At 33.6% G+C, this 24058-nt stretch overlaps 4 long non-coding RNA genes across 4 annotated transcripts; all 4 read right to left on the bottom strand.

Moving 5' to 3' along the window:
- Nucleotides 1–1695: 1695 nt before the first annotated feature.
- LOC114755621 (uncharacterized) lies at nucleotides 1696–3709 on the bottom strand. The gene is made up of 3 exons (XR_003741325.1): nucleotides 3616–3709; nucleotides 2890–2957; nucleotides 1696–1986 (listed from the first exon to the last, which is right to left on the bottom strand). It is a non-coding gene; the product is annotated as an uncharacterized LOC114755621 (long non-coding RNA).
- A 32-nt stretch (nucleotides 3710–3741) lies between these two features.
- LOC114755620 (uncharacterized) lies at nucleotides 3742–4298 on the bottom strand. Its single transcript, XR_003741324.1, has 3 exons — nucleotides 4224–4298; nucleotides 3962–4085; nucleotides 3742–3877 (listed from the first exon to the last, which is right to left on the bottom strand). It is a non-coding gene; the product is annotated as an uncharacterized LOC114755620 (long non-coding RNA).
- Nucleotides 4299–9481: 5183 nt separating this feature from the next.
- LOC114755619 (uncharacterized) lies at nucleotides 9482–11496 on the bottom strand. The gene is made up of 3 exons (XR_003741323.1): nucleotides 11402–11496; nucleotides 10676–10743; nucleotides 9482–9772 (listed from the first exon to the last, which is right to left on the bottom strand). It is a non-coding gene; the product is annotated as an uncharacterized LOC114755619 (long non-coding RNA).
- Nucleotides 11497–11527: 31 nt separating this feature from the next.
- On the bottom strand, nucleotides 11528–12084 carry LOC114755618 (uncharacterized). Its single transcript, XR_003741322.1, has 3 exons — nucleotides 12010–12084; nucleotides 11748–11871; nucleotides 11528–11663 (listed from the first exon to the last, which is right to left on the bottom strand). It is a non-coding gene; the product is annotated as an uncharacterized LOC114755618 (long non-coding RNA).
- Between the last annotated feature and the right edge of the window lie 11974 nt (nucleotides 12085–24058).

Raw genomic sequence — 24058 nt, 5'->3', positions numbered from 1 at the left:
TATTTGGCTCAAATTTGGAGAAGAATAAGATTCTAAATAAGGGCCATCAAGGTTACTAACTACAAGACCATAAATTAATTGGCATATACTGAAATAATATGCTGATAAAGAAAGGTCTAATTGGAGATAATAATGGATATATTCTTGCCATTGGCACATTTAAAATCTTATTTTGTTTAAACTAATTATGAGAGGGATTTCTTCAAGTTGTGTGATGCAGGATATTTTTAAAGATCTCCATGAAAAGGGTTAAAGGGTTCATCAAGAATGAGATTTAATGATCTCTTATCCTTATTGACTCTAATCTATATATGGTTTACATTAAGAAATATGTAGACTATCGCACCACTTTAAGAGAGCTTGAAGGAGTATGATTAGTAAGAGATTACATGTACCATTATTTATTTCCAATTTATGTTCTAATAAATGGAATTGTATATTTATCTTGTAAGTGGCCTCTTGCAATGCCTAATCACTATTTGCCTTATAATTATATAATATCATTTGATGTGTATAAGGTAAAAGTGGGTAGTTAATCTGATAAATAGATTATTGTAGTGAGATCAACAAGAGAGATAAATGAAACGATGAGTACATCATTGATAGACAACAACTGAGTTTGTGTTAAGTTTCTTCATACTAGAAATCACCTAGTGTAGGTGGTGTTGTTGAGAGAAGAAACATAGCAATAATAGACATATTGAGCGATAAGGTTTACAACTTGATTTTTCACTTGGGGTACATACTTAAGACAATTATGTATATTTTAAATAAGATTTCATCATAGTTTGTATATAAATCCTTTTGAAAATCTAAAGGTTTGGATACATTTGTACAAAATTGTCTTATGAAGGAAAAAGTATAGAAGGAAAATATTCCTTGAGACTTGCATTGCATATTTTGATGAAAATGCATAAATGTCTCAAGAATTAAGTGTCTTATCCATCATAATTTGGTATAGTATTTTGAGGAATGCTAAGTTTATTATGATTGCCATGATTAGTGGAAGTGGTTAAACCAATTAAGAGTGATCACATATAAAGAATAACCTCTAATTATGGTGGAACATTAGTTTTACATAGCACTCACCTTGTTAAGGTGAATGTAAAACTATCATGAAGTTCTTCTAAGATTTATAATTGATCATGCTTGAAATTAGGAGTACCAAGATTAAGGATTCCATCAATCATATACAAGGAGTATCTCAAAATAAATCAGGATATTTGATTGAAATTTGGCAATTCACAGTGATTATATGATGTACATAAAACAATTTAGCTAGAACATAAATATTGAATATGACCTCTGTTTCTTATTTCAAGAAGTGAAATAAATTCCATGTAAAGGCATTATTTCATGATAAATATGTGAGATCTCAAGGCAAACAATAACATTTAGATATTTGTAAAGTTGCTAATGTGCAATATTGAGCAATACAGAAGAAGATTGTTTATTGAAAATTCTCTATGAAGAAAATAAACTCATTATAGTGAGGCATTATCTCCTATATTTTTGAATATATCTTTCCATATCTTTATGATGCTTATGTCTATATTAAATTGGAATATTGCTAGAATCTTTCTGTCACGCCCCAATTTTTTTCTTTAATGCCTAGAGCAGAAATAAGAGAGATCTCACACTCCCAAGCCTAAACTTATGCAAACAGTTGTATAACTAACATTTTTAAAGTAATCATAAACAAAAGGATCTCTTTGAATAAAACCCATCATCTGCTAGCACATTTCTTTTTGAATAAAATTTGGAGGTCTGCTCCCCGATACCAATGTATATAATTACATTCCAAAATAACCCAAAAGACTAGGACCTAACCCAAGATTACGTGGAGCATCTAACTAACAAAATAAAGACATACGAGTACTCTTGTGGTTACATTAGCTAGCAATTACTCAAAATAAAATTACATGCTCTGGATCTTTGACAAGGCTCTTCACGGCTCAGCTGGTAATACAGAGTCTGGAGTGCTATCTGAGGCCAAAAACAATCTATTGGTGAATAACATCCCATTTATCAAATTTAAATGCATTAATAAAAGAAAAGAATGAAATAACTTTAAATTTGGGTATTAATATGGCAAAGATTTAAGATCTATACAACGTACAGCTATAAATTAAAAAGGTTAAATATGTGATTAAACTCAATAAATCTGTAAAAACACTTTTCATAATAAAATAACTTGCAATACCAAAAAGTATAAAATGTTATATCACATGTTGGACATCAACAGAACGAAACAACAAGCGCGGCTTGAAGCCACGAATACAAGCATGGACACACAGTCCATGAGAGGCAAGTAACCAATCAAGCGTAGCCGGAGCCACGAAACAAGCGTAGCCGAAGCCACGAAACAAGCGCGGGAACTATGCTCACGAATAATCAAGCGAGCTCGAATTTACCATGGCGCGCCAAGGACTAACAGTACTGCTGCTAGTAACCAGCGTTCTGTATTCAGTCCTCTCAAAATATGTACAAGCATGCACGGGATCAATCGCTGACATATAAATATATAGATATATATATTATTTCTAATAATAATTCTTTAAAGAAAATTTTGTAACAGGTAATCCCCAAGATACGAATTTTCAAGTAACATCTTCAAAACCTCTATGCAAATTCCAAACATAACTATTAATTAACGGAATAAAGTGCCTGGTAAAGATTAAGAGTACATTTTGTTCGTCATAACAAGCAAAATTATTCTTTCAACAAGTAACATGTTAAGACATTTAATAAGTAAAACGAATTTGACAAGATTTTAAATATGATCACTTTGATAAAATGAAAAATAAAGCAAAACTGAAAGTCTAATTGAGTCAATAACAGTAAAAGCTTACTCGTAAAATTTGTAATAATGGGATGTTATCCACTCACCTCTTGTGCTCCCACCTTTAAATGGTTTTGGTTTATAAAACCTTGAGATAAGTTCACTCCTCAATCCCCTAATAACCCAAAATCAAAATATCAAAGCTCCATTAAAAAAAAATACAGACTTTCTCATTTATAAATTTTTTTGACATCACATTTATACTTAGGATCAATATTTTAATTATTATTATTATTATTTTATCTGACTTACACTCATACTTTTTTTAATCATTCATCAACAACCTCAACCAACCTTAACAGCCCAACCAAGAATATTGCAAACATCTACGGATCAGCACGTGAGCTGGGAACATTACATATAACTTAAATCTACATAATCAATAGCACCACCCGTACTAACAAATTCAATCTCTCTATATATAAAGACCGCTAGCTCTTGCGTCCTTCAACCACTTCATAGAGACCAATAATTATATCCTAATTAATCCAAATAATATCTATTTTACTCTCCTCCGTCAAGATATCATAGCAACACCTATCAACAATTCTTTTCCTCATGTAAGCATTTTACCAAGCATATTAAAGGCATTCAAAACTGGTTCGCAGGACTAACATTCATCCAGTCTAAAAACATTCCTCAAACACTTGTTTTTTTTTCCATTAACACGCATCATACGAAACAAAACAAACAGCACTACCCAATCACAAGCCTCAAATGATTCCTCCGATCAAGATTGTAAATTACCTTTCAACAAATAAAATCCTTCCTACCTCTTCTATGTAGGCCCAAGAGTTCTCCTTTCTGAAATTAACTAGATGTAACCGTGAAGGAGAGAAAATATGGCTCAAAATGCCTTTAATTGTGCACTTTAGCAGAATAGAATCGTTTTTTCCTTAAACAGGCGTGACTCTTGACAGCAGCAGAAAGAAAATGGAAATGAAGAGATACTAGAGGCGCTGAAAAATCTTGCAACTCCTCCTTGTGTTTCAGCTATGGAAATCGCTTAAGGAGGAAGAGAAAGAGAACAACGAACTGAAATATTAAGGAGGAAGAAGCAGATATTAGTGCGGAACAGGGGAAGGAAGAAAATAGAGAGAGAAGAGGAAAAAAAAAGACCTTGAATGAAGGAGAAGACAGTGGCAGCGAACGGCGACATCAGTGGAGTCGGACGGAGGTAAAGAGTGGCTGGGGTTTTCAGCTTTCAAGTCGCGAACCTTCTCCTACAATACTCCCTCTTTCGCTGAACCAAAAACCAAAAGGACGATGGCATTATTTATCTAATGCCACTTAGTTTTAGTTTTTTTTTTTTAAGCATTTGGGGAACTCTTATAAAATAAGAGGAAAAGATATTTTCCCTAAACAATTGGAGGATTCGAACCTGGGACCTTTAATATTTTAGCACCATTTACTGCCAACCATCTCCCACCTCCTTGTTGTGCTCCAACTACAACAATTTATATAATTATTACGTAAATTATAATAAAAGTTTCAGGTTATTACATTCTCTCCCCCTTAAAAGAATTCGGTCCTCTGAATTTAAAACATACACACACACACACACACACTTACCTCATTCCTCAAACAAGTGTGGATAATGAGAGCGCATCTCACTTTCGACTTCCCAAGTGGCTTCCTCCTGAGAATGATTGCGCCACAACACTTTTACCGACACAATTTCTTTTGATCTTAGCTTCCTCACTTGTCTATCTAGGATTGCCACTGGAACCTCTTCATAAGACAAATCTTCATCAATGCCAACTTCTTGGTACTCAATAACATGGGAGGGATCATAAAGATACTTTCGTAGCATGGATACATGAAACACAGGGTGAATACCCGATAACTCTGGAGGCAGAGCTAGACGATAAGCAACAACACCAACCCTATCCAATACTTCAAATGGACCAATATATCTCGGACTCAGTTTACCCTTTTTCCCGAATCTCATAATGCCTTTCATGGGCGACACTTTTAGAAATACCTTATCTCCAACAGCAAATTCCAATTCCCTACGACGATGATCCACGTAAGACTTTTGTCGACTTTGAGCTGTAACCAACCTTTGCTTGATCACTTTCACTTTCTCCCTAGCCTCCTGAACCAAATCTGGTCCTAAAACCTTGGTATCACCAACTTCAAACCAACCAAGTGGCGATCTACATCGTCGACCATATAAAGCTTCAAATGGTGCCATCTGGATACTTGCTTGGTAGCTATTATTATAAGCAAATTCTACTAATGGCAAGTGATCATCCCAACTTCCACCAAAATCCAAAATACACGATCTCAACATATCCTCAAGGATTTGGATTGTTCTTTCTGATTGACCGTCAGTTTGAGGATGAAAGGCAGTACTGAGATTTAATCGAGTGCCCATTGCTTCTTGGAATACTCTCCAAAATCGAGAAGTGAATTGAGGTCCCCTGTCAGAAATTATAGATACCGGAGTCCCATGTAACCTCACGATTTGAGCAACATAAATCTCAGCATACTTAGCTGCACTGTAGGATGTCTTCACTGGAAGAAAATGAGCTGACTTAGTAAGCCTATCAACAATCACCCAAATAGAGTCATAACCTTTGGTTGTTCGGGGCAAGCCTGTGACAAAATCCATTGTGATGTTTTCCCACTTCCACTCTGGAATTTCTAATCGTTGGAGCGGACCTGCTGGCTTCTGATGTTCTGCTTTAACTTGTTGACATACCAAACATCGTGAAACAAAGTCAGCAATATCGTTCTTCATACCATCCCACCAATAGAACTCCTTCAAATCTTGATACATTTTTGTTGCCCCCGGGTGAATAGTATATGCAGCATGATGAGCTTCTTCTAATATCTTCCTCTTTAACTCCTTTACTTGGGGCACACAAACTCTATTCCCATATCTTAAAATACCTTCCTGATCAATCATAAATTCCACATTGCTTCCACCTTTGACTGCCTCTATTACCTTGTGTAATTTTGGGTCGACATCCTGGGCATTTCTGATCTGCTCTGCTAGAGAAGAGCGGGCCTCAAAGTGAGCTAAAAGAGTTCTATTTGAAATCTCAAATTTTACTCCGATTTGCCCAAGCTTATGGGTGTCTTGCACCAATGGCCTTCTAGATGCATCTATATGTGCTAGGCTGCCCATAGATTTTCTGCTTAAGGCATCAGCAACCACATTTGCCTTGCCCGGATGGTAAAGAATTGTACAATCATAATCTTTAAGTAGTTCCATCCACCTTCTTTGTCTGAGATTTAAATCCTTCTGATCAAAAATGTATTTTAGACTTTTATGATCAGTGAAAATCTCACAAGTTTCACCATATAAATAATGTCTCCAAATCTTCAAAGCAAAAACAACTGCTGCCATTTCCAAATCATGAGTTGGATAATTCTGCTCATGCTTCTTTAGTTTCCTAGAAGCATAAGCAATCACTTGCCCATTCTGCATTAATACACAGCCAAGACCAATTCTAGAGGCATCACAATAAACTGTATATCCTCCAGATCCCGATGGCAAACTTAAGATTGGGGCAGAAGTCAAGCACTCCTTCAACTTTTGGAAACTTTCTTCACATTTCTCATCCCAAACAAATTTCACATTTTTCTGAGTTAACCTTGTCATTGGAGCAGCTATTCTTGAAAAATCCTTCACAAAACGACGATAATACCCTGCGAGACCCAAAAAGCTTCGGATTTCTGTGATCGTTGTGGGCCTTGGCCAATTCTTAACTACCTCTATCTTGCTTGGATCCACCTGAATACCATTTTTAGAAACCACATGACCTAAAAAAGTGACCTCACCAAGCCAAAATTCACATTTAGAAAACTTGGCATATAGTTGTTGCTCCCTTAATTTCTGCAACACTAGCCGCAGATGTTGGCCATGCTCTTCTGGACTCTTTGAGTAAACCAAAATATCATCAATAAAAACAATCACGAATTTATCAAGAAATGGTCGAAATACTCGATTCATCAGGTCCATGAATGCAGCTGGAGCATTAGTCAACCCAAAGGACATCACTAAAAACTCGTAATGACCATATCGGGTTCTAAATGCTGTCTTAGGAATATCCTCCTTCTTGATCTTCAATTGGTGGTAGCCTGAACGCAAGTCTATCTTTGAAAAACATTGGGCTCCTTGCAACTGGTCGAAAAGATCATCAATACGGGGCAATGGATACTTGTTCTTTATTGTCACCTTATTAAGCTGTCGGTAATCAATACAAAGCCTTAAAGATCCATCCTTCTTTTTCACAAATAACACCGGTGCACCCCAAGGAGACGTACTAGGCCGTATGAATCCTTTGTCTAATAACTCTTGTATCTGCATTTTCAATTCCCTTAACTCAGAAGGTGCCATTCTATAAGGGGAAATTGAGATTGGTTGTGTGCCAGGAATTATATCAATAGCAAACTCCACCTCTCTATCTGGAGGTAACCCAGGCAGTTCATCTGGGAAGACATCAGAAAATTCTTGAACAACTGGAATTTGCTCCAGGCTAGTAATAGATTTATCAACATCCTTTACCAAAGCTAGAAACCCCTGGCAACCTTTCGTTAACAATCTTTGGGCTTTCAAGGCAGAAATAAGGTTAGTTGGTCTTTCTACTGTATTCCCTTGCAACATAAAAGGAGTTTCACCTGGAATATTAAAGTTTACCACCTTCAAGTGGCAATCAACAGTAGCATGACAAGAAGATAACCAATCCATGCCTAATATTACATCAAAATCAATCATATCAAGAATCATTAGATCAACAAAAGTTTCCCTGCCCTCGAGGGACACTTCACAAGACTTGTAGACCCGCGAAACTAACAAAGATCCTCCTACTGGTGTAGCAACCATGAAAGGACAATTAAGTTTAGTAGGTTCTTCATCAAACCTCTTAGCAAAGTATACAGAAACATAAGAATGTGTTGAACCAGGATCAAACAGTGCATAAGCTTTTTGAGAGCATATAGCAATAATACCTGTAACAACAGCATTAGAAGCTCGAGCATCCTGTCGTGTTAAGGCATAAACTTTTGCTTGACCTTGCCCAGAAGATGGTTGTCCTCGTCTTCCTATGGTTCTTCCTGACATTGCCCTACTAGAAGAGGCAGGCGTAGCTCCTACAGATGGAGCAGCTGATGCTGTAGGACGAGAGGTAGGTCGCACTGACCCATCACTTGACATGGGTTGAACAAAGGGGCAATTTCTTCTCACATGCCCAGTCTGCCCGCACTCATAACAAGCACCAGAAGCCTTGCGACAGATTCCTGAATGATAGTTTCCACAAGTGGCACAAGGAGATCTCGAATAATTCTGTTGGCTAAAGGATGGTTGAGACTGAGATCTAGCACTCCCAAATTTGGGTCTTGAAATTGGGGTACCTACAGAAGAGAATCTCTGTGGCCTAGGCACTGATTGCGACCCGAAAGTTTGATTTGGAAAACGATTGCCTTTAGAAGAAGATCCCTGCAAGTTTCCGCCACTTTCAACTTTTTGCCTTTTGGAAGCCCCTCTTTCTTCATTGTGTTTTAACTCAATTCTCAAGGCACAATCTACCACATCAGCATAAGAAGAAAAATGGTTCAACATAGGGGCCACAGCATCGTGTATATATATAGGCAATCCCTGAATAAATCTACTGATCCTGTCCCTCTCTGAAGGTATTAGTTGTGTAGCATAAGCAGAAAGCTCTGTAAATTTTCTATCATACTCTGCTATCGTCATCCCCTTAGTGCATTCCAATAGTAGGAATTCTCTAACCTTAGCATCCTTAGTGCTTTGTGGAAGGTACCGTTTAAGAAAGATATTTTTAAACTCCTCCCAAGATAGTGATGGTGAGCCCACTACATTTAAACCAGGCACAGTTTTGCTCCAAGTACTAGCCACTTCTTGTAGTTGGAATACAGCAAATTCCACATATTGAGCCTCAGTACACCTCAAAGCCCGGCATCTCTTTTCAATGCCTTCAAGAAACTCCACAGGATCTTCTCGTGCACCAGACCCTGTGAATGTCGGAGGACCCATCCTGGTAAACTGTATTAATAACTTTGCTGTGTCATCTTTCTCCCTATCAACACTGTGAGTTTCTTTCTGAGTCCCCTGCCCAGATGAAGTAGAGACTTCCGAAGAACGTGGGACAGATGGTTCAGTCTCTGGTAAAATCTCTTCAAGAGGTCTAAGGGGTCGACCTCCCCTAATTCTAGCTCCTCCACGACCTTGCCCTCTACCTCTACCTCTAGGAGGCAGTTCACTTTGCTGAGCAGAGCCTCTATATGAAACTCTATCTTCTCCAGAACTCCTAGTAGCTACTTGACGTCTGGGTGGCATTTTCTCTACACCAGGAAACATAAGAAATACTCAACTCCAAAACAAAAGTAGTTCAATAGAGCGCACTATAAAAGATAAATGACCATACAAAATCACCTAAAAGGCCTTCAATGATGCCTCAATTATAGTTATGCCCGGGTTCATAACAATAATTGAGACCCCATAGAAGAATCCTTGCTCCACGTAACTATAGGAAACCAGGCTCTGATACCAAATTGTCACGCCCCAATTTTTTTCTTTAATGCCTAGAGCAGAAATAAGAGAGATCTCACACTCCCAAGCCTAAACTTATGCAAACAGTTGTATAACTAACATTTTTAAAGTAATCATAAACAAAAGGATCTCTTTGAATAAAACCCATCATCTGCTAGCACATTTCTTTTTGAATAAAATTTGGAGGTCTGCTCCCCGATACCAATGTATATAATTACATTCCAAAATAACCCAAAAGACTAGGACCTAACCCAAGATTACGTGGAGCATCTAACTAACAAAATAAAGACATACGAGTACTCTTGTGGTTACATTAGCTAGCAATTACTCAAAATAAAATTACATGCTCTGGATCTTTGACAAGGCTCTTCACGGCTCAGCTGGTAATACAGAGTCTGGAGTGCTATCTGAGGCCAAAAACAATCTATTGGTGAATAACATCCCATTTATCAAATTTAAATGCATTAATAAAAGAAAAGAATGAAATAACTTTAAATTTGGGTATTAATATGGCAAAGATTTAAGATCTATACAACGTACAGCTATAAATTAAAAAGGTTAAATATGTGATTAAACTCAATAAATCTGTAAAAACACTTTTCATAATAAAATAACTTGCAATACCAAAAAGTATAAAATGTTATATCACATGTTGGACATCAACAGAACGAAACAACAAGCGCGGCTTGAAGCCACGAATACAAGCATGGACACACAGTCCATGAGAGGCAAGTAACCAATCAAGCGTAGCCGGAGCCACGAAACAAGCGTAGCCGAAGCCACGAAACAAGCGCGGGAACTATGCCCACGAATAATCAAGCGAGCTCGAATTTACCATGGCGCGCCAAGGACTAACAGTACTGCTGCTAGTAACCAGCGTTCTGTATTCAGTCCTCTCAAAATATGTACAAGCATGCACGGGATCAATCGCTGACATATAAATATATAGATATATATATTATTTCTAATAATAATTCTTTAAAGAAAATTTTGTAACAGGTAATCCCCAAGATACGAATTTTCAAGTAACATCTTCAAAACCTCTATGCAAATTCCAAACATAACTATTAATTAACGGAATAAAGTGCCTGGTAAAGATTAAGAGTACATTTTGTTCGTCATAACAAGCAAAATTATTCTTTCAACAAGTAACATGTTAAGACATTTAATAAGTAAAACGAATTTGACAAGATTTTAAATATGATCACTTTGATAAAATGAAAAATAAAGCAAAACTGAAAGTCTAATTGAGTCAATAACAGTAAAAGCTTACTCGTAAAATTTGTAATAATGGGATGTTATCCACTCACCTCTTGTGCTCCCACCTTTAAATGGTTTTGGTTTATAAAACCTTGAGATAAGTTCACTCCTCAATCCCCTAATAACCCAAAATCAAAATATCAAAGCTCCATTAAAAAAAAATACAGACTTTCTCATTTATAAATTTTTTTGACATCACATTTATACTTAGGATCAATATTTTAATTATTATTATTATTATTTTATCTGACTTACACTCATACTTTTTTTAATCATTCATCAACAACCTCAACCAACCTTAACAGCCCAACCAAGAATATTGCAAACATCTACGGATCAGCACGTGAGCTGGGAACATTACATATAACTTAAATCTACATAATCAATAGCACCACCCGTACTAACAAATTCAATCTCTCTATATATAAAGACCGCTAGCTCTTGCGTCCTTCAACCACTTCATAGAGACCAATAATTATATCCTAATTAATCCAAATAATATCTATTTTACTCTCCTCCGTCAAGATATCATAGCAACACCTATCAACAATTCTTTTCCTCATGTAAGCATTTTACCAAGCATATTAAAGGCATTCAAAACTGGTTCGCAGGACTAACATTCATCCAGTCTAAAAACATTCCTCAAACACTTGTTTTTTTTTCCATTAACACGCATCATACGAAACAAAACAAACAGCACTACCCAATCACAAGCCTCAAATGATTCCTCCGATCAAGATTGTAAATTACCTTTCAACAAATAAAATCCTTCCTACCTCTTCTATGTAGGCCCAAGAGTTCTCCTTTCTGAAATTAACTAGATGTAACCGTGAAGGAGAGAAAATATGGCTCAAAATGCCTTTAATTGTGCACTTTAGCAGAATAGAATCGTTTTTTCCTTAAACAGGCGTGACTCTTGACAGCAGCAGAAAGAAAATGGAAATGAAGAGATACTAGAGGCGCTGAAAAATCTTGCAACTCCTCCTTGTGTTTCAGCTATGGAAATCGCTTAAGGAGGAAGAGAAAGAGAACAACGAACTGAAATATTAAGGAGGAAGAAGCAGATATTAGTGCGGAACAGGGGAAGGAAGAAAATAGAGAGAGAAGAGGAAAAAAAAAGACCTTGAATGAAGGAGAAGACAGTGGCAGCGAACGGCGACATCAGTGGAGTCGGACGGAGGTAAAGAGTGGCTGGGGTTTTCAGCTTTCAAGTCGCGAACCTTCTCCTACAATACTCCCTCTTTCGCTGAACCAAAAACCAAAAGGACGATGGCATTATTTATCTAATGCCACTTAGTTTTAGTTTTTTTTTTTTAAGCATTTGGGGAACTCTTATAAAATAAGAGGAAAAGATATTTTCCCTAAACAATTGGAGGATTCGAACCTGGGACCTTTAATATTTTAGCACCATTTACTGCCAACCATCTCCCACCTCCTTGTTGTGCTCCAACTACAACAATTTATATAATTATTACGTAAATTATAATAAAAGTTTCAGGTTATTACACTTTCCATTTTTGATATAAGGAGAAATACATGTGAATTAGTGAAAGGGGTCAAATAATTGATATAAGGAGAATTTAGTTAGTGAATTCAAGAGTTATTTTGCCATAAGCAAGTCTCACAATAGTGATAATTAAGATATCATAATACAATCACATGCATGATCTAGTTGAGAGTATCATGGTTTTATTTATATCACTAGGTTAGTGGGAGTAAGGTCATCTATAATTTAATATGAGTGATCCATATATTCCTCATGTTTGATGACTCAAGGTATTACAACTGACAGGTGACCATTGTTGAAAAGCTGTGATATAATTAGTTTAGGTACAATATTCTTTTAGAATACATAAATAGATTATTTTCAAGGTACTTGAGATTATCATAAGTAGCCTATAATCAAAAGAAGTTGAACATCCATGAATAGATGGTTTTTGTCATATGTAACACACCTATTATGAGAATATGATCATATTGTCCATATGTCTCTAATGGAATCATCATGTGAAGAAGATGATAAGTATTCTTCTAATTTAATTGCTAAAGCATAGCCTTATTTGAATATGCACATAATGGGCAATGCTATTGCAATGAATATTAGGAGGATTCTTAAGCAAATTAATGCTTGAATGATAACTGAAAAGCTACAGATTGTGAAGTACATTACTAAATGTACATTAAGTATCATGCTTCACATATATGACAGTCAATTTTTCTTGAATGATTGAGTTTGTTCAGTTTAGCTGGATGAGTTAGCAATAAATTGTTAACATTGTGACCCACTTTTATGTTTGCTAAACAAGTTGCATCATGGAATAGTGCAAGATTGCTAAACAATCCCTAATTGTTTACTTCCATCATGGAATGTCATCTTAATCATTCATAGAGGCAAGTTGCAAGATTATTGATTAATGAATTTCATCATAGGGTTTTGAATTATTGAATTAATTTCAAACCCATTAGGGTGTTTGTTGTATGACCATGGACTCCATGAGGTCATAAAACACATAAAGTATAGATCCTTTGAGTAAAGAAGTATGCTACTAGAAAGATCAAATGATCAATATCTCATCGGGGATGGATCACATTTGGTGATCTGGATGAGGCATTATCAAGTGATGAAATTCAAATTATGGTTTGTTATCTCAAGTTTAGTACCTGAATTATATGAGATTAACAAACATTCAAGTTGGAAGTGAATAAATATTTAAGGTTTATTTATAAAGTTATAACCCATTAAGTAAGAATACTACTTGTAATACATGGAAGGTAACATTCGACTTAAAGAGACTTAGTGCCATGATTCTAGTAGTATAGTCTCAACTAACTTTGACACATTAGTTGACATATAGTGTGCGAGCTAAGTGGGAGGATGTAAGATTTTTAATTATATATTTTATATATTATATTGTATTATTTTTGTTTTAATTAAAATATCCTAAGTGTGATCTGTTAGTCAATTAGAACCAGTCCAAGTAGGGTTTTAGACCCAGTTCTTGTTAGTCATTTCGTGACCTTGAAGGTAGGTTATGTTTTTGACGGCTGACTAAGTGAGCGTTCGTGAAAACCTAATACATGGCTCTTGAGGTTTCCTGACTAGTGGTGGCTCCTTTCAGTTCCATCACCATGCCTACCTCTTAGTTAGAAGAGATCTTGGCATCTTATCTATTAACAGGTTTTATGATTTCAATTATTGTAATCCAGATTTAGATCATGAGAATTTGTGGATTGCTTCTTTAGATCATCTAACATGGTGAGAGGTATTTATAAGTTTTCTGCTACTACTCGGATGATTATAGAATTCCATGTGACTATTTGGTTAAAATATTTGTTCATGGAGTTTATTCTAACAAATTATCCTGAGTCAATTTTTAGTCTCGTAAATCTTTCATGTATGAGTCTATCATCAAATAACTTGAGTGGCTCTGTTAATTTTCATCAATTTTCCAAGCTTTAAAATCTAGAATCTCTTGATCTTTTAGCAACAAGTTTCTCTCACTTGCCTCTGATAATAATCTTAAGGGATAGTTTTGTCGGATCTAGAATGGCTAGATTTATCATCAAACTGGCTTAGGGGTGAGATTCCTCTTGCACTACCAGATCTCAACTTTCTTGAAGTTCTGAATCTTTCACAGAAGCAGCTGGTCGATGAAATACCAAAAGGTAAGCAATTTGGTACATCTTCGCAATGCAAGATTTCTTTGAGGGAAATTTAGGACTGTGTGGATTTTAATTGTCAAAAGCATGTAGTCATGATGAAGGAAATTTCCACAACCAACTTCATCAAGTAATGACAAATTTGGATTTGGTTGGAAACTAGTGGCTTTGGGATATGGACGTGGGATGGTGTTTGGAATATTCATGGGTCGAGTTGTTTTCTTAACTGGAAAACCTGAACGGCTTGTCAAAATTTTTCAAGCTAGGCCTAAGAAAAAAGAAAAAGGACAAAGGAAAGAGCTCAGCTGAATCAAAGAGGAGTGAATTAGGCACAAAATGTGGCTTCATGTTATATTGTGTGAAATTTTTTTCTTCCATGTTTCATGTTTGGTTCTTATTTCATATTACATAAATATCTTGTCAGTGATTGGAATGTGCGGTTGAGAATCAATAGAATTATAAAATTAGTAGATCGTACTACTTAGATAAAGTTCCCTCATCGTACCATCTTCTTTAATTTTCGTCACTTTCAGCAGAAAAAGCAGAGAGAGAGAGGACGTGAAGGATACTATAAAAAATTTGACTTCCGACAATGACAAAATAAGTCACCGCTAAAAGTGTAATTTGTCATTGCTAAAGAGTGCTTTAAACGGCAACCCTATATGTTACTGCTAAATGTGACTTTCGGCTGTCTTTCAGCAATGACATTTTGTCACTGCTAAAAATGGCAAAAAAAAAAAAAAATATATATATATATATATAATAATGACACATAACCAACCACCTACCACATCATACCATGTCATCTGGCCCACTTGCCGCATCACCATTTGCCATGTGTCATGCCATGTCATTCGCCTACCTGCCACATCATGTGTCCCGCCATGTCACCTTCTCATTGTCATGTGTTGCCATGCCATCGCCCACTACCATGTTGCAACGCGTCACAGCTCAATATTTTCACCTCCCAAATGCACCTTCTCTTGATTCGAACCATGACCTCCTTATTTTAGTGTTCAGTTTCCTTCCATGTGAACTGTGATGAAATTCAATCTTTTTATTACAACATGAAATACACACACATAATATTATTATAAGGACAATGCATACATCAAGTTTCTTATATCCATTATGTCAGGTTCTCCCATCACAAATGACCATGTGTTTTATTTTTGAAATATTAGCATTTAATAGCATTTAATTATAAATTCATATGAAACAAAAAAGGATACATGTCCACATATAATTAGAAAACTTGATATAATAGATATAAGAAACCTGATCTAAGCTTTCTCCTATTTATAATGTATATGTTTATTAATATATATCTGATATAAATATATAAATATGTTAAACTATATCCATACTAACGTATATGTTAATATTAATATTTATATCAATATATATAAATTTAAAACATAATATTAATATATATTGATATAATATTTATGCTATTATTTTAAATAAATTAAAACATTGTATAATTCATAATACATTCAATAAATTTTTTATTTATATTTTTTTCGGCCAAGAATTTTTATTTATATTTAGTGGATAGTATTATTTAATACATTAATTTAAAATAACTTGACTTTCAGTGGCGACTTTTATCATTATCGCTAATAGTCTAAGTTTCAGCGACGACTATGTAAAATCGCCACTAAAAGTTGTCACTTTTAATGGCGACTTTAAAAAGTCGCTGTTGAAACTTAACTTTCAACAGTGACTATAATAGCTGCCCGACTTTTATTATCATCGCAAAAAGTCAAGTTTCAATGACGACTTGAGTCATTATTGAAAGTGGTTGCCAGGAGTTTTTTTTTTTTTGTAGTGGCAAAGGAAGAGAGAAGGGGAAGAAAAACAACTTGCAACTTGAAATAGGTAATTCCTCAACTCTAAGTCAATTTTTCTCATTTGGAGCTTCTCAAACAAAAGTTGTTAGAAAGAGGAAGAGAGAGAGAGAGATAGGAGGACCTAGGGAGAGAAATCAAAAGGAACAATCTGAGGAGTTGGTAAGTAGTTGGTTTATGGTGATTTTATTATGGTTGTTGTTGTTATGGTTTGGAGCCTTTAGAAGATTAAACCCTAAGGGAAATTATGTCAAAAATATTAAAAAATAATACAATGTATAAATGTTTCTTATTATATAGATACATATAATAAGAAAAGCAATGTATAAATACGTATGTACTAACTATATATTTCTTATTATATAGATACATATATATTTCACGACAATATTTCTTATTTTTGGCAAAACTTAATTTGGCAACAATTATAAAAATGCTTTCTGATGTATGGGGGGGGGGGGACAATTTTCAACTTTAGCCACAGGGTGCGAAAAACTGTTGCCTTTTGTGGTGACATTGGAATATATATGTATAATTTTTAAAATGTTGCTTATAATTTAAGGTTACCTTTAGCTACATTTTTTAACGAGTAACATTAGGTAAAAATAGAGAAAATTGGGAATAAATCCCTCATTGAAAAATTAATTAGCAAATAGTCCCTAAAATAATGTGCTACACATAGAAAACTAAGTTGCATATAAGAGAAGTTGAGTTCTTTAACCCTAAAACTGTTAGTATTAAATCATGATTTTTGTAACAATTATAATTGTTTTGAAAACTAAATTTAATATTTAGCTTTGATTGTTATGAAATTAACCAACAATGAAAATAGATTGGAGAAGAGAAGTAGACAAAAAATGAGAGAATGATATTGTATTATTCCTTCACTTGCTTCACTTACTTCACAATACAATGACATGCCTTATTTATAGGCATAGTCTCACATATAAGTTACATTTGTACTTAAATGATAGATAGTGGACAATAAACCATATGAATATGAGTGGGGGGAGTTACAAGATTAAAGGCATAGTGGAAAGGTAATGGAGTAGTGGAAGATTAATGCCTAGTGGAAGTAGTGGGAGTTGATGATGAAGTTGAGAGGAAGAGGAAGAGGAAGAAGAGGAGATGGACATCCACATATTATAATATTCATAACACTCCCCCTTGGATGTCCATTATCTAAGATATGTGCCTCATTAAAAAACTTCAACTAGGAAAAACCCTGTGGGATAAAAACCTAGTAGAAGAAAAAGAGTACACATTCACTAATACACTATTCAATGCTGCCTCATTAAAAACCTTGCTAGGAAAACCCAGTGGGAAAAAACCATAGACAAGGAAAAAAGAGTACAGCGTGTATTAACTCCCCCTCTTGATAACATCAATTGATATCCTTGAGTCTGTGACATTCGATGTCATGAACAAACTTTTCAAATATTGTAATAGGAAGTGACTTGGTGAACAAATCTGCTAGATTTTTATTTGAACGAATTTGCTACATATATATTTCGCCATCTTTTGGATATTGTGAGATAAATATTCCATTTGGAATTATCAGCATGTGAATCAGAAAAGAATCTAGAATTCTATTCCAATATCTTTGGTGAAGAACTATATCTTACCAGTAAGTTAATAGCAAATGATATGTGACGTCATACATGACTGTTAAGATATGATATGGTACTTCTGGACCTACGATTTGGTACTTCTGGACCAAGTAGTTTTTCATCACCTTCTCAAAATATATAAGGTTCTTTATTCACCTCCACAAATCTCACAACCATCAAAGTATATAATGGATATGATTTATCCATATAAAAACACTTTAAGGCTTTTCTTGTATCAATTATTTGATACACAAAAATCTTCATTTCTCAAGTATTCAATTTCCAATCCGAAGCAAAACTTTGTTCTTTTCAAGCCCTTCATTTCAAATTCTTTCTTTAAGCAATCCATAGCTTTTGTAAGCTCTTCAGGAGTTCCAATAATATTTATATCATTAGCATAAACAATTATAGCAAACTCACTTTCAGATCTTTTCATAAAAATACATGGGCAAATTGGATCATTTTTATATCATTTCTTCAGCCGATATTTACTTAGTCGGTTATACCACATACGCACTGATTGCTTCTGGCAACTTATTTAACTTAATCTTTGTTCTCAAGAACTTAAATTGTATGCTTCTGGCAAGTGAAATTCTTTAGGGAATTTCATATATTTTGATTCAAAATTATAAAATGGATCATACATACTGAAATTATTTTAATCTTCATAATATTTTATATACTGAAAGATTTTCTTATATATGCTCCTGGCATATTTTTGAATCCTTCAAGGATTATCATGTAAATTTTACTATTTAATGATCCTCATCCAGGGGTCATCTAGCAGGCACATTTCATAATGCCAGACTATTCAAATATGTAAAATTATATCCACCACAAAGTAATATGTCTCATCATAATCATTTGTGAAAATCTATATTTTCACATAAATGTCTATATATTCTATAGAAACTTTATATGTGTTGGGACTACAGGCCCATTTTCACATATTGAAATAACATTTTCATCACATCTTTTCCCTTTTTCTTTTCTTCTTGGCCAAATTTATATCTACTTTATATGATAGATCTATACGTAAGATCCTCCTTTTATCATGTGATATTCTTATGAAAATCATTGTCGACAACTTTACCTTTTCGGTTCCATTTTTTCTTTTGTGACATAACTTGTTGAGATCTCTTTCTTCCTTTTCAGGTACCTGAACCTCTTCTAGAGTTTTACAATTAGTTATGTCTTGACACTCTTCTAGAGTATATGCCTCCTCAATACAACTTCTAAGTTGTATGCTCCTCTTTATTCAAGATATTTATATTGGAACCGATTAACCTCTCATGCTTCTGGCATGTCTTAATATTCAAAATAATTGGAGCATTTTCAGCTGGAATAAGAGATTTAAAAATTTTCACGCAAGTCAGTAAAATATTTTGTAGTATTTCATGAATGCAATTTTGATGAACTTCTGGTTCATACTGATATATATGAGGATCTGTATTTGATAGTAATGATGCATTCCATGCATTCTCTTTTCCAGCTACTCAATTTCTCCCCCTCATGTTAGAAAAATTTTGTCAAATAACAGTCAACTAATTATGTAGTATAAATCTCCTAAATCCATTTGCTTCTTTTAGGAACATTATTTTGTACCATTTAAAAACAAACAAGAAAAAGGAGGTTCTTACTCAACATATGTCTCAAGTTTCTTTAAATATCCATCTATGTGCATTGTGGTGGATTGGTAAGAATAAATATTGCACATTTCAATCTTTAGATGGAAAATATCTTGCTCTTGACCAAAAGCCAATTTTATTGGGAGAATTTTGTTACCTTGATGTCTATAAGTGCTGCAATATATCAAATATGCCAACACTAAAATGGAAAAATTTGTTCTCATAAATATTGATCAAGCTATTCACGGAGGCATTAACAAATGATTTTGTTAGATCAATTTGTTAACCAAGCTTTTTAACATTTAAAACCTGATATATAAATTCACTAGTATCTTTAAAATCAAGTTTTGGGAATCACATAGTCTGGAAATATTTATCTAAATAATCTTGCAAAGTTTAGGTTGCAAATTAATATCAATCACACATCTTACCATTTTATATAGATGCATCTATCAAATATTAAATACTTGTATAGCTTATGTGCTTCTAAATGGGCCCCTATATATTTCCAGAAATATAGTGATTCATTCGAAAACAAAACATAACTAGTGATATTTTATAATCAATTTTCTTTGAGAACAAGCAGCACATACGGATTCTTAAAAATGTTGGCTATTCGGAAGAATCTTCTGGTTCTTCAATGGATATCAATACATAATCTTCAATAATTATATGGTTTAAGATGATCAAACAAGTCATGCCAACAATAAATCTAATTATATCAGTAAACTTCTGGTTTACTGTACCAGGTTTCGTTACCAATAATAAACTTTTCAATATAACATATGATTAATGATATCCATTTATGAAAAATATATCCAATATCAACTCATACTTGTATTCTAACAGTTTTCTCCTTCAAGATTGAGTCATTCAAACATGATTCCTTTATTCATATATTTCATAAACAGTTATGAGCATATGTTGGATTAAGGTCAATAACCTATCTTTTGCTTGGAAGCCCAAGTACTTCATAATTCATATATAGTTATGGACTTTGATCCAATTATACTATAACATTTACACTCTTTGGAGAACCAAAGCTGTGATATAGATCTATGGGTCATATTTTTCACTATCAATACTTTGTCTGCTCATAAAGAAAAATCAGTATTAGTTCTTCTGGAACTATATTAATACTATTACATCTAGTTCTTCAGGAACTATATAATTTAAGAGGAATATGAAAGACAACTCTATTTCAATATATTATTAACATAATAACAAATAATTATGAGTATCATAGATTTAACTTACAAGACACATAGAAAACACACAAAATGATGAAGAACATTTAAAATGAACTTTTAAAAGTAAAGTACTTAACGTTCAAAACTTTTCAATATTGATTAGCGTACTATAAACATTTAAAATATTCAAAACTAATATTGAATCAGATAATATAAATAAGATATAAATAAACAAAATATAACTAGTAACTTTTGGGTCTATTTGATCTATTTAGTTTTATATCACACATTTATCAATATCACAATATCAAATTCTTATAACAATTTGTTTATCACAAATCATGATAAATTTAAAGACTGGTAGAAATTAAACATTATACATATAGCCTTCAAGGCATATACTTATATGTTTTCTATTTTTATATATACTTTGGATATCTATCTTTCTTCACAACTTACTGCCTTCAGGCATTAAAATTAGCTTCGATATTTTCATAATATCACATGGTCTTTTTGATTCAACAACCATTTTTCTTTAATATTTGCTTTTCAATGAACTAATACATATTTGTCTATATGACTTCTGGTCATATTATAACAGTTGTTCATAATTTTATCATATTGATCATAGGGCTATTACTAATTCTTCTGTTATGATTCAATAGTCAAGCTCCAAGATTATTGCCCTTTTAGTTATCAGTTCCACTGATACAATGTGATCATACTATTTATCACTCTTATAGATATATTTCTTGTTTTCAATAGCACACCATCATTTTTCTCAAATATTAGTCTTCCAGACTATGACAAAATTTTTAGAACTACGAAGTTTTTTTGTATCGTTACATTTTTAAACCATCAATCTTCAGGATTTTGATATAGATTATCAAATTATGACAATCTTGCCATGCCATCTGTTACTACGACAAGATGGTCATTTATCAAATAATTATCAAAACGTGATGTGGCTTTTGGCCATCTAATCACAAAATCAAGAGCACAATGGTTGTTAGCAATTCATTTATATGTTTAATATTTTACTTTCTAAGACAACAATTAACTAATATTGGAGATGATAATCATATATAGAATAATGTTATAGATGAACATAAACCTTATAGCAAATCAAGAAGTATAAGAATAGTAGGATCATAACAATATAAGAAAAGAAATAAAAAATAAAAATTTTCATATCTCAATATGATGAATAAAATATTCGATTGCCAATGAATCAATATGGTTAATATGCAAAACCATCATTTGCTTTAAATAAATTGGAGAAATCTTACCAAACTTTCGGATCAAACTATCTTCATTCAACGAACAAAACATCAACGTGCATCAACTAGAAACCATGAACTCTGATGGTAGAGTCTCGTGCTGATAACGTGTTATGAAATTAACTAACAATGAAAATAGATTGGAGAAGAGAAGTAGACAAGAAAATAAGAGAATGATATTGTATTATTCCTTCACTTGCTTCACTTACTTCACAATACAATGACATGCCTTATTTATAGGCATAGTCTCACATATAAGTTACATTTGTACTTAAATGATAGATAGTGGACAATAAACCATATGAATATGAGGGGGGAGTTACAAGATTAAAGGCATAGTGGAAAGGTAATGGAGTAGTGGAAGATTAATGCCTAGTGGAAGTAGTGGGAGTTGATGATGAAGTTGAGAGGAAGAGGAAGAGGAAGAAGAGGAGATGGACATCCACATATTATAATATTCATAACATTGATAATATTTTGTCAACATTTAAGATTTTAATATCATCATTTTTTATTAATAATTTTAGAGTTAAATAACTAAGTGTACTTTTTAAAGTTAAGGTACTAAATTAAAACATTGTATAAAGTTATAGAACTCAAAATATACTTTAACAGTTTTTTTTTAAGCTTAAAGAAAACAAAGGTTAAATGTTAGGAGTGATTAAGGACCGTTTGGTGCCATCATTTAATTTTTTGGAAAACTGATCGCAATTCATTTCATTGAATGAGAATGAAGCTAATATTGACGATATTAGGATATTATATAAAATTGTTAGATTTTTCATTTTGTGCCGCCCATTGACGCGGCTAATTTTAGTAATAAATTAGATAGTCAAAAAAATTGACTAATAATCAATAAAAATATTTGTTATTTAATTTTGCAATTTTGATTTCAAACTTTGAATTTAAACGTATGAAAATTATTTTATTTGGGGTACTACGAAACAGTAAAAACAACTTCAAGAGGCCAATAACAAGGTTTGAGCTATCAAGAAAAAGTTTTGTGAGGTGTCTTTCTAGAAAAGCAGAAAAAATAATTAAAAAAAGCACGTACACACACACACAGAATTATTCATCCTCCTCACTCGGATTGGGGTATTTGCTGCGAAACTATAATTGAATTGAAGTCCAAAATATTACTTCGAGCAATAGCATAGAACAAAAGATTTGAGAAAAATCTGTTGCATAAGAAACGAGTTAGAAGACGGAGTTACCAAAAGTTATGAGATTTTAACACCGCTGCATTAAAATTTCTTCAACTATATATAATGTTACTCTCTCCGAAATATAAGACTTTCTGTGAAAGGAGTAGTATTCAATGCAAATAATTATAAGCCGTGCTTTTGAAAAACATTAAATGTTCTTTATAAATAACCAGCCTAACTAATTTTTTTAATTTCTACAAATTACTACCTCTGGTCCTAATTATAAGATCCAGTTGACTAATTTGGAGAGATTAAGAAACTTAGCTAAGTTAGTTATTGGTAATGAATAGGTGTTGTTTTTCCTAAAAAATTCTTGCTAATCAAGTTTGTTATATAGAACTACCATTGCTAGAAGGATTACTTTGGGAAAAATGTATAAATATGAAGACAAAGTGGATTGGGGTCTTATATTTAGGACTAAAATAAAAGTCAAACAAGGTCTTATATTAAGGACTGGAGGTAATATTTATTTAACTACTATATTTAGGATGGGAGGAAGTACTATTAAGTAATTAGCAATAGTAATTCTATGTTGAGTTGTTAAAAGGCCTATCACAACAATAAGGAACTTACTGATCCATAGAGTCATAGCCAGATATATTTGCAACTTCTTCTAAGGCATCTTTCCATCTCTGCAGCTTCTCCTTGTTTTCAGAAAATCTCTCAGCATGTTTTTGAAGGGCACGAGCAAACGTACCTCTTTGATGACGCACATCAGATGGATGAACCTTATAGAAGATTGGGATAACTTCTCTACCCAAAGATCTTTTAGAGTCAAGAATCCTTTCAAGTTCATCCAAACACCAACTGGAAGAAGCATAACTTTGAGAGAGAACAACAAGAGCGATGAGAGATTCATCAATTGCTTGGAGGAGTTGATCAGAAATAACCTCTCCTCTGTTGAGATTATCATCTAAGAAAGTTATGACACCCCTTTGACTCAGAGCAGCGTGTAAGTGGTCTGTGAAGCTTTTTCGAGTGTCTTCCCCGCTGAAGCTTAAGAAAACATG

The sequence above is a fragment of the Neltuma alba genome, unplaced genomic scaffold, assembly GCF_004799145.2.
Source record: "Neltuma alba isolate B1F8T4 unplaced genomic scaffold, ASM479914v2 tig00010294_pilon, whole genome shotgun sequence".
Lineage (NCBI taxonomy): Eukaryota > Viridiplantae > Streptophyta > Magnoliopsida > Fabales > Fabaceae > Neltuma > Neltuma alba.
This window is presented reverse-complemented; position numbering and strand designations above follow the sequence as displayed.